The sequence below is a fragment of the Gigantopelta aegis genome, chromosome 2, assembly GCF_016097555.1.
Source record: "Gigantopelta aegis isolate Gae_Host chromosome 2, Gae_host_genome, whole genome shotgun sequence".
Taxonomy (NCBI): Eukaryota; Metazoa; Mollusca; class Gastropoda; order Neomphalida; family Peltospiridae; genus Gigantopelta; species Gigantopelta aegis.
The window spans coordinates 20,363,557-20,376,237 of NC_054700.1; positions in this window are offsets into that span (position 1 = coordinate 20,363,557).

The window sequence follows — 12,681 nt, forward strand, 5'->3', positions numbered from 1 at the left end:
TATTTCTCTAAAAATGGATAATAATTTATTTTTTTAATTACATTAATTGTTGGAATACAAAACTAGCTATTGCATCACCTTAACTGAACCATGATCATGGGCGGATCCAAGGGGGGGGGGGGGGGAACCAGGGGGACGCGTCCCCCCCCAAAATTGTTCAAGTGCCCACAAAATGTCCAAGTGCCCTTTTTGTTTGTAGAATTTTTTTTTTTTTTAAGTAAACAATAATTATATTGTAGATAAATGAAATCAAGATTTTCGTGTACATGCGCAAGCTTGCAGATATGTGTCTGTGTTATTGAGTCTCAATGGGGCCCCATTGAGGTTCTAACGCAAGTGACGCCAATTTACTTCATTATTGCTAGTATATTATGACGTAGAACTGTAGGAATTCATATTAATTGTAAATATCAAAACTTGTAGTAAGGTGCCCTTTTGACGAGTCAATGTGCCCTTCTTTTTTGGTCCCCGCCTAAAAATATTTCCTGGATCCGCCCATGATGATGGAGTAAAATCCATGTCCACCCTCTCGGCAATTTTAGTTTTTGAATTATGGATCATTGCCATAATTCAATTATTTTTTACAAAATATCATTAATAAATGGAGTATGGTGGTTATGAAGATGGTTGAATTAACAACGAATACTTACCTACATAAATGTGGCATACTAGCAGATAATCTATGTACTTTTTGTTCGAATGAAGAGGAATCGTTAGAACATTTATTCTTCACTTGTTATCACACAAGACAGTTGTGGGTAAACTTTAAAAATTGGCTTGAGATGAAAACAGGTACTACCTTGAATTTAGATATATGTGTTATACTACTTGGAGGTCCACACTTAACTATTTTATTAAATCATTTAATTTTAATAGTGAAACGGTACATTTATAGTTGTAAATATACAAATCATTCTCTAAATTTTATTGAAGTTGTAAATATAATAAAATATCACAGAAATATTGAAAGATTCATATTGTCAGAAAAAGAAGACCAGTTCACAAGTAAATGGTCAAATTTACAACTTTAGTCATTTAAAGGTGTTATTTCTCCATTCCTCTTGTTATTGTTTTCAAACCCATTGTACTTACAAATAACACAAGTTCTAGTATACGTATCTTACACCTTTGAAACACCCATCATTTGGATAGAAACTATTCTTTTGTCATGTTTATCCTTCCCCCCCATTTTTCTGTCCCCCTATCATGTCTTAATTATTTTTTTATTTTTTTTTTTATTTTTTTAATGCTCTTCCTCTTCTTCGTTAAAAAACGTGTTGTCCTTACTACATTAGACACCCACGTAAAACAGTTAAAAACAACAACAACAAAACCTTTTGGTTGTCGATAAACCTTTCTTTGTTCTTTTTTCCCCTTCCTCTCTACCCCCCCCCCCCCTTTTTTTCTCTCTCTCCTCCAATGCAAGATCGTTTCATCTATCATTATTGACCCTCAGATCATTTTAAAATGCGTAGGTATGTATGGAGGTATGTATGTATATGAATACGGTTGTGCAGTATATGATAAGAAATGTAATGAATATAACTCCCATACATATCACATATTGTTTATATACATACTATGAAATATAAAACCTTTACCGTACCGTTATACAGGTACACATAATCATGTTATAATTTTATTATTGTTGTATATTGTAAGACAATGATTCAAGGCACCCCAACCTTGACATTGCCAGTGATCTGGGGGTAATAAAGGTTTAGAAAAAAAAGAAAGAAAAAAAGAAGATGGTTGAATAAAGTACATTTAGGGACAAATAAAAAAACTAAAATTGTTCAGGTAATACTTTGTTAGACCATTAAATAGGTCAATGGTCTGTGAAAATATGCCTTTAATAAACATGATGTTAAAACTCGAAAATAAACATGAATATCAAGAGCCCTGATAGTCCGATTACTCTAACCGTAAGAGAGAAAGACGAACATTTGGACAGTTAAAGGAGCGTGATGAGAGCGCGGTGACTGTCCATATGTCCGTCTTGCTCTAACGGTCAGCAGTGGCGGATCCAGAAAAGCCATTGGAGGGGAGGGGGGGCAATGACATGAAGCAAAATGCCATGGAAACTTTGGGGGAGGTTTAGAAGGGGATCGCAAAAAAATTAAAATTAATATATCATAAAATTATAACTGTCGCAATATTGGGGGGGGGGGGGGCTCTGGTCAGAGTACTCGGGTTACAGCCCTTAAACGAATACATTTATCATTCTCGTAAGCATACGAGACGGGGTGGGATGAGGCAACTGCCGCCCCCCCCCCCCCCCCCCAGTGCTGGAGCAAATTATCACATTCAGACAAAAACAATAGAGATATTTGGCGAAAATGTTAAAGAGACATTCCCGAGCTTGCTGCATTGTAAGATGTTTCCGACTAATAAAATATTTCTACGATTAAACTTACATATTAAATATATTTTCTTGTTTAGAATATCAGTGTCTGTATATTCAATGTGTTTCTGGTCGTCTTAATATTTGTAAGAAGCCCAAACTGGATTTTGTCTTCAAATAATTTAGTACGTACGAAAAAATCTTTTTTAGGAAATAAAATTAAATTTAACCTAGTACAAATATTAGAACGATCAGAAATACGTTTAAGATACTGCCACTAATATTTTATGCAGAAAAATATATTTGGTATGTCATTACAGTCGTCAAAATGTCTGTTAGTCGATAGCATCTTAAAAATTGCAGCAAATTCAGGAATGTCCCTTTAAAGTTAAAGTTTGTTTTGTTTAACGACACCACTAGAGCAAATTGATTTATTAATCGTCGGCTATTGGATGTCAAACATTTGGTAATTTTGACATATAGTCTTAAGAGAAGAAGCCCACTATATATTTTTCCATTGGTAGCAAGGGATCTTTTAAATGCATGATCTCACAGCAGATACCCATTACCTTTTTTTCCATTAGTAGCAAGGAATCTTTTATATGCACAATCCCAGACAGGATAGCACATACCACGGCCTTTGGTATACCATTGGTGGCTCACTGGCTGGGACGATAAACAGCCTAATGGGCCCAGCGACGGGGATCAATTCCACACTGACCTCGGACATGCGCAGTGGAATGTGAAAGAGGTCTATTGTCCCATGCCGTTGCAGGGACTCGAACCTGTGGCACCGAATGTATGTATGCATGCATGCATGCATGCATGCCTGCATGTATGCATGTATGTATGTATGTATTGATGTATTGATGTAGGAATATATATTGTATGTATGTCGAGGTTGACTGTTACATACATAGATATTAACGCACTGGCGCAGGGGATAATTAAATCCTTTCTGGCCTCACAAATTGTCCCATGCCGTTGCTGGGACTCGAACCTGTGGCACCGAATCGCCCGCAATGTATGTATGTATGTATAGCGTATTTAATTTATCTCACTTGCGCTCGCTACAAACATTGTGAGTAAAAATATGTGGTGAGAAAGTTTCAGGTCATCTCATTTTGTCCGATATATATATATATATATATATATATATATATATATATATATATATATATGTGTGTGTGTGTGTGCGTGCGTGCGTGCGTGCGTGTGTGTGTGTGATTTCTGGAATATCTTTACTTATTGCGATTTAGTCTGAAAGAAATTTGAGTCTTAGCCCACGGCCGTTGTTGGTCCCATGATCCCATCACGAGCAATTCGCACCCACCCATTAAAAATCCTGCGTACGGGCCTGGTATGCCATGTATCATTTATTATAAATACATTGATACGACTGGAAACAAACGGTTTCTTGTCGTGGCTATGTGACAAGGCCATTTTACATGCATACTACAACTTAATGCAACTTGTTAACGTATATTTCGCAACAAAAGTTCGTGTATTATTCTCGAGTGTAACCGGCGTCATCTCATTGTTTTATGAGCTCCGTTTACATGAAATTTCGATTTCCCCCCCCCCCCCCCCCCCCCCACCATCATGCTGGCAACGGGCCTGAAGTTATATACACTATTCATAAGTTAGACCAAACATGAAATTAGGATCGTATCGGGTTGCATGGGTCTACCACTCTGGAAAAGTTGCTGCACTTTATGTTATGTATAATCATGTACGTTATAAAAACGTGTGATACTTGCATACCATATCGATATAGGTGAATTAGCTGAGAATGGCTACAGTGGGGTTGAAGTTCGGGTCACTCCAACCATATCGATATATAGGACTTCTCCCTATACTTGTAAATGTGTATCAAAGTGCTGATGGTATCGCTAACGATCTCGACCGATGTTCTCAGGTACAAAATAGTAACCAAACACTATTGTACAGGGCCGTACCCTGACCAAAATCCATGGGGGGCACTAAATTTTATAAATAATTTTTAACATACTATAAAGATTAAACATTTCTATGCTATTACTGGAGATATATAAAAAATAAAAAAAGGACAAGATTCTCAGGGGGGGCAGCTGCCCCCCCCCCTGCCCCCCCCCCCCGGAGGGTACGGCCCTGTTGTACATACAGATATATGTTTACTTCAAACTGATCTTCACGTAAAGAAGAAGATGTCATCTTCTAAATTTTTCAAAACAAACAACGCAAACAGCATGTCAACTTTTACTTCCGCGTTTACAGGTGATGTCAAACTTTGAGCCGCGTTTACTCTGTTTCTGATGTCATGCTAAGTTGTAAGTTTTCGCGTGTGACGGCTCATATATGTTTTAAAACTTCATAAATATTAGATATTATTTCAAGTGAATTTGTATGTATCTGATATAAATGACAGTGAAAATAAAATAAATAAAATAATAAATAAAATAAGATAAGATAAATAAAATAAAATAATAAATAAAAGAAGATAAATAAATAAGTAAATAAATAAATACATAAATAAATAAATAATTTGTGGATAGACATGTAACATTGATTAGTAGGACTGTCTTTTTTAATGAAACGATAAGGGGAAAATAGAGCTGTGGTAAAGGTCTATGTGCGTTAGGGGTTTTGTGGGTTTTTTAGGGGGAAGGTTAGGCATATTTGATTATATTTTAAATACTGATACATGTGGAGAATTAAACATCACTGGAAATCCGCGTGAGTATTTAACTATAATTCTAATTGTTAAAAGTAAAAAACACATTCTGGACTGAAGTTAATTTTATTGTATGAATCTTTTAATTTTGCGAGCTTGCCTGCCATACCATTTTTATGAAATTTTTGTGGTATCTGGCTCACTTTCGCTCGTCACATACCAATACTGTTCACGAGTTTCATAAAACTGGTATGAAAGGCAAGCTAGTTTAGTATTTTATTTATTACAAAGCAATTGCAAACAAGCCGTAAAGCAAGAATAAGCAGATGTCGAGACCTACTAGACGTTATTTTTCTACGAATTTGGTCAGCAAGTGATCTACGTCACGCCAATATTAAATAGTTAGATATTGAGTGATGGTTATGACATAGAGGATATTTCATGTGGGTATTAGTGTCAAATGTGATTCATATCTCATCGAGTGAAGTTTGCAATCATATCTTGCTTACGCGACGAGTGTGATATGATTGCAAACTTCACGAGATGAGATATAAATCATATTTGATAAAAAGATTTATTTTAAAAAACATGAAATTTTCTATTTATTATATAACTTTTGGCAATTTACCTTTATTTTTGAAATGCCAGTAGCAAAATAGTTCCGGCTTTCTTATAGTGAAGATAACACTTTCTACAATGACGATAACACATTTTAGAGTGAAATAGTGAAAATTTGACTGATAACACTTTTATTTCACTGATATTTTTAGATTTTTAGATATAATAAAGCCAGGAACATAGCAGAAGGCGAGCAACTCACTTGCGGTATGTCACTCCGAGTTTCAAGTACAGTACGTGAATCCTGAACTATATTAACGTGTCCCTTTACCCCTATGGTTTCGGGAACGTTCCTCACAGGCCACAGCTCTGTTAAAGGTAGAGTAAACTCAAACAAGAGATTTATGTGTTGGAAAGATGCATACCCAGACCATCAACACATACTGACACTTTAACAAATAAAAAACGCGTAATTTTAGAGTTAATAAAAAAAACATGATTATTCCTGCTAACTGGGGGCAACCATTTTGTTTCGTTTTTGTGAAGCTTGGGGCGAAGTGACGTCAGCTCCGTCCATCCGCTCTCTGCACAGTGTAAACAAACGCTCTAATTTACGACAAGGCGCTTCGCTTTCATCAACCTGACTTGTACAACAACTTGATGACTTGATAGTATAATTAACTAAATATATTTCAATTTGCATCAATAGAACGAAATGGAGTTATAGTATTTTTCGTTTTTAAAAAGTCTAAAGAAAAAAATGCATATTATTAGGCCTATTGGTATGCTACGTTCGAGCAAAAACGACCACTCACAATACCCAAGTCATATAATTTTCTTTTCTTTGGGACTACGTAATTGGTCAGTTTTGTGATTTTAGATGGGAAAGTCTACTTAATCAAGGGTTTTACAGAATTACTTACAGTAATAAAGCAGGACGGCTGATCGATTACGATTAGAGGAGTGTCCGTGCGGTTAACACACAATACCCTGTCATCTTAATAAAAGAGGCACGTCTTTTTAGTGTGTCTAGACACAGTGTCTGGGGACCGTCTAAATATACACCTGCCAATCAGGAACCACAGGTACAGGCCACGGAAAGAAAAGACCAATTAACTAAGAAAACACTCCGATTATTATTTCAGTAAGTGGGTTAATTTATGTACAAACCATAATACAGTTATTTCAACACTTTGACAATGGTGGTTTATTTTATATTAAAAATAATATATAATTGTTGCTGGCTTACTGGGATGACTAATATTACAGAATATTGCGATGCATCCGCAAAAATCAGGTATGTTTTGTTTCTTCAGTTCGAAGACTAATTCCTGACGTGACACGTTAGGTATTACGTAACCACTAGCTCGCCAGAGGGCGTATTCACTGGGATGATACAAAATGGCTGCGCCCGTTATATATAATAGCCGTCACATTTAATCGTTTTATTAATTAACTATACGATTATACTTGTTGATATTAAGCAATAATGTGCATTATATATCGTTGACTATGCATACCAGGTCAAATGCCTTCATTGTCCCTTCCTTTAAGGCCAGTGGTGTGGCCTGGGACGGAAAGTACAGTACGTGTCAACTACTGTCGGATCATGGTATCAGATTTCAAAGGCAAGTCAGAACCTGAAACCATTATTAACATTTCTAACAAGATCAAAAATCAGCCAATGAATCAAGTCGGTTTGAAAACATGATCTTGAATTCGAATAGATTAATATGTCCTTTGTGGAACTGGGGCGAATTGTACAAAACATCATATTCATAAGTTTACGTCTGCGACTTACGCTCGGCGCAGACGAGCGTTTTTTAACGCATGCGTCTGCGTTAAAAAAAACGCAGACTCAACGCAGGCGGATGCGTCTCGTGTGCGCCTACCTGCGATGCGTTCCTGCGATCCACTGACGATTTCTTTTATTAATTAATTAATTTATACTTTACTCTAGGAAAAATAACAAAGATTAAATGTAATTTATTAATACATTTTAAAACATAATAAACTTTATTTAAAACATTATGTACAATATACTATTACGATATAAATCTTTCTTATTTCACAATTGTTTGTTTTAATTATTATTATTATTAGGCATAGTACAATATGAATGCAATAATTTATATTTTTTAATTTCATCTATTTAGAAATGTCGTTAATTACACATGCCTATTATTTGTTTCAAAGATGAGCAGTTTGAAATTGTTTGTGTTGAAACATTTACATGTTAGTCATTTTTAATGGTCGGGTCTGTTTTCATAGTTCTATTCATCACTGAAACCAATAATTGTTAATTTTGTTATATACAGATATATAGACATGACTGGTTAATATAAAAATGTGAACGCAACGCAGACGCAAGTAGGCGCACACGTGCGTTTTTAGACGGATGCGGCAGGAGACGGGTGCGTTTGTGCGTCTAAAATCAAACATGTTTGATATTTGAAAAATCGACGCAGCGCTAAAAAACGCAACGCAGAGGGGTTTGCACACGATGCGTTTTTATTGCGTTCGTACGGATGCGTGTTTTAACGCAAGACGCATGCGTTAAAAAACGCTCGTCTGCGCCGGGCATAACAGTTATACCTGTCATACGTTTACACGTGTTTGGCATCTATTTCACACAGAAAATTACATCAATACAGAAGATGCTGCATTTTAAGGACAGAATAAAATGAAATATGTGTACTTCTAACTATATTTGTTGTACTATAATAGTAATGACAGGCCCGTAGCCAGCATTTCGAGCGGGAGGGTTCGACTAGGTATTTGCTGGGGCCTTAAATTGCATATGAAGTTGTCTGAAGGCGTGAAGCGCCCGAGCTTTATATGGGGGTGGGGGGATCCAGGGGCATGCTCACTGGAAAAAGTGAAATCTCTGAAAGCCAAAAACGCGTTTTCCTGGCATCTGGAACTTAAAAATGGATATTTTAAAAAAAAAGATTTTCGACTTTATTGTGGATTGTATTATTGTTATTACATGTATTTGTATTATTGTTATTACGGTTATATACATGTATTTGTTTTGTCTTTGAGATAATGGAATTCTAGCACACAAGAGAAGTTAAGGGTATTGGCAATTGTTTATTATAACGTTTGTAACAAAACATGTATGTGCATAAGTAGGCCTACCAGATAGGGGGCTTGGGGGAGCAAAACCTCAAATTCGGACAAAAATAATGGAGATATTCGGGGAAAATGTGCTAACCTGAGACCTTGTTACCATTTATTTCCATCATTCCACCTGCAAAATTAGTTGTAATCCATATACAAATACATAGTGATTCGTTTGCAACCCTATATAGCTGTTTGGTAGTGATTGTAATATTAATAAATGTTGTTATCCATAGATGCCTCAGAACTACATGCATGATCATTTCCTTTATTAATGAACGTATTTATGAAAAAACGAATCACATTACTTTCTTAAAAATTGTATCATCACAAATCACCGCCAACATACGCAGCCCCTGTTAATGTTAAAAGTACAGGTGTAGCCTAGTAGTCCTCAAACCTTTTCAGCAAAAGGTACTGCATACGGTATTTCATCCCATTTCATATTTGTCACTGATGCGTCATATCATCAAAATAACATCTACATGTTGGCCGTCAAACATTTTGAAATACATGATAAAGCAACTTTTATGTCAAAATTATCGAAGAATAGTGCTTGATATATGTGGAAGCTAGTATCGATTTGAATCTCTATATAAAAATCAAGGCATGAACAGGATTATTTTCTGTTGCTAACCTTTTTTTCTAACTTTGGTTGATAAATCAATAGAAGGTGAACTGCTGATATTATCATGTAATATTATTAAAGTCTACGTGGCCATCAATATAGGAAAAAATACAACTAAACAATTTTGCTACATGTAGGTTCCTTTGTTTCGAGTTTGCCAGATTTGTTAGAAACTCAGCTTTGGTAAGGAGAGTGCTAAATGACGAAGACAAGCAAATATTGTTTTTAGGGTGAGTCGCAAAAGTCTCAATCTAGTATTAGTGCAATATTAAAAAAAATAATAATAATAATAATAAAATAAAAGTGGACCTCAGCTTTTGCGGGAGGGTTCGGATGAAAAACCCGACCCCCCCCCCCCCCCCCCCCCCCCCCCCCAATTACGGGCCTGAATAAGAATTGTGCTTTAGTCGTAGATTTACGTTTACGTGTAAAGCTAGGTTTACAATGTTTTGTGAAATTGGGTCCAGGACTTTTCGAAAAGACATTTGGGTAGTCAAAAAACCTATCAAAGAAACCCATCTTTCCCCAGTTATTGTGCTGGGAATGTTTCACTGCAGTGTCCCCACCTACTTTCAAATTGTACCGACAGTTCAGATTAGGCCTATTTTTAATGCTCTTCTTTTTTTTTTGATTCAGAATATCCCATTATTGAATTACAGTGTGTAGTTGTAGTTGTGTTTGTAGTTTGCATTAGTTTTAAAGGTTAAAGCCCGGCATTGCAGCTTTGCAGGCCCGTAGAAATGATATGTGAAGTGGGAAGGGGACACAAGCACATGTTTTGTTGATTTATATTAATTATATACATAGCAGAGCTGGGCGGTATACCGTATATACCGTTCGGTATCGCTATTATGCCAATACCGATTTACCGTACCGAGCAAATTTCAAAATACCAAAATTTCGGTATTGAAAAATATTTCCCAGAAAACACTAATAATATATCTGACGAACGCAAAATGGGTTGGTATAAATCAGACGAGAGCCTAATTGTGTATGGAATTTAATTATATTCAGATGAAATTGGCGGATGAGCCATAAAACTGGCTTGCATTTAAAGCCGAGTATACCGAAAATAGCGCTCGATATCGGTATCGTGTCAATACCGAATACCGTACCGATACTGACGTAAATCACCCCAAAACTACCGATATCGATACCGAACCTCAAATTTCAATTCCGCCAGCTCTAATACAAGGTAGGGGTTTTAAAATTCTGTGTTGTGTCTCAAATGGGGACATAGTTACCGCTCCTCCCCTTCGCATCCACATTTTCCACAGGCGTATGCTTTGAGTAACCGTGGGAAATTCGTTTACGGGGAGGCGACCCCGGGTACTCTGCCGTTCGAGAGCTAGAAAGACATTTGGACGGTTATGATTGCTCTTTCAACCAGAGATAACTCTGTAGTGAAAACACGGAATTGCTGCCTACAACCGGGTAGGCAAAGATTCCCACTCTAATGCTATCTTGGACGCTATAAATACGATTAGGCCTACATTGATAATTTTCGAGTTCGCCGGTAACAAATATTTCACATATTAAACACTAATACACTCACTACAGAACAAAAACCCGACAGCAACCCCGTTTCAATAATGTTCGGGTTAAATACGTAGGTGCTGACGGGTTTCTTCCTGTAGGCCTAGTGTGTGTATTCTTTACTAAGTGTGCATTTTAAAAATAGAAGAAGAAAAAAAAGAAGTTTGTAGAATGTAGATCATTGTTTGTTATTTTGATAGATAGGCCTACATGTCTTAGTGAATGGAATCTGACAGGGTTGCGTCTTGGAAGCCATATTTTTACTCCAGAAAATAGCATCTCTGGGTTTAATTTGTAGTGTTTCACTTGTTTATAAAAAGTAGAACCTAACCAATGTACCAATCACTGCCATACATGGCAAACACAGAATCCCTCACGCAAGGTGGAAATCGTTTGGATTCTCATTATCTGGATGGAATGCCGACTGACCAACTGCAGTCGACTTGACCTCATGTTCTGAAGTGCGGCTATTTCACAACATTTTGTTGTAGATCTGAACAGAGCTTGCGCGGTACCCACCCATTGCATGGATGACATACCTCACTGTAGCAAGATGCCTCAAGAGTATATATCTAACCGTCTATCATATACTGTAGATTGGACAATAGGTAACGTCATTGTACATGGACTTTATTTCTTTAAACAGTGGTATTAATCAGCAAGTGCATCAATCTAATTAAAATTAGCTCCACTATTACATGTGGATCTAACACCAGCCAGTTGGAGCTCATGTCCACCAATGAAAACCTTACTTGCAGAATCCTGCCAGTAATTTAAAAATAATTTGAAAACATTCCGAATTATCCTAAGGGTATACGACATGTTTCATGTGAATTACGAAAGCCTTATTTAGACCAGTAGAACTAATTTTAATCGGATTGCTAACAACACTGCGTAGTCCCCAATATTTGGGAGCATACAAATTCTAAAAATATCGGGCGAGTCTATTTTAGTGGCCGCAGTACAGCGAACCATACCAATACGTACGGGGTGGGTTATCAGTCTTCAATTTTACATTAAAAATTATTTATTTATTTATAAAAAAAACCCTAACTAAATCAGTCTTCAGTTTTACATTACAAATTATTTATTTTATAAAATAAAAAATGTTTTAAGGCATTCGTAATTCACACGAAACATGTCGTATACCCTCAGGATAATTCGGAATGTTTTCAAATTGTTTTTAAATCACTGGCAGGATTCTGCAAGTAAGGTTTTGATTGGTGGACATGAGCTCCAACTGACTGGTGTTAGATCCACATGTAATAGTGGAGCTAATTTTAATTAGATTGCAAGTGCATCAACTGATCAAATTGGAATCGTTCAGGGTTTTATTTTTTGTTCTCTGTAGGATTTCTGCCCGTGTTTTAAGAATTGTCGAACTAAAATGAATTACATTTGAGTAAAGTAAAACTCAGTATAAACGAAATAACATCAATGGAACATACACTATCGACCAATATATACATTATAATAATAATATTATTATACAAAATGAATTTTTTTAAAACGTTTTGCACCATATACGTTACCACATTATAAAAGATACGTTATCACAATTCCAGACACACCTGATTCGATTAATTTAATATTACAGCTGTTTTTCGTTTATGTGTACAAGGAATATGAAAACAAACGATATAGCATGCATAGTATTACTATATAACAAGAATTAGACAATAATTTATCACATTGATGCAATGATTACACTTGATTTTAATTAGATACGATACAAAAATATATCTGACCAAATTTGTTTCAAACACTAGATCTTGATTCCCAGATTTATCATGGAACACTTCTAGCTGACGCGTAATCATACTGACGTCACAACAGACA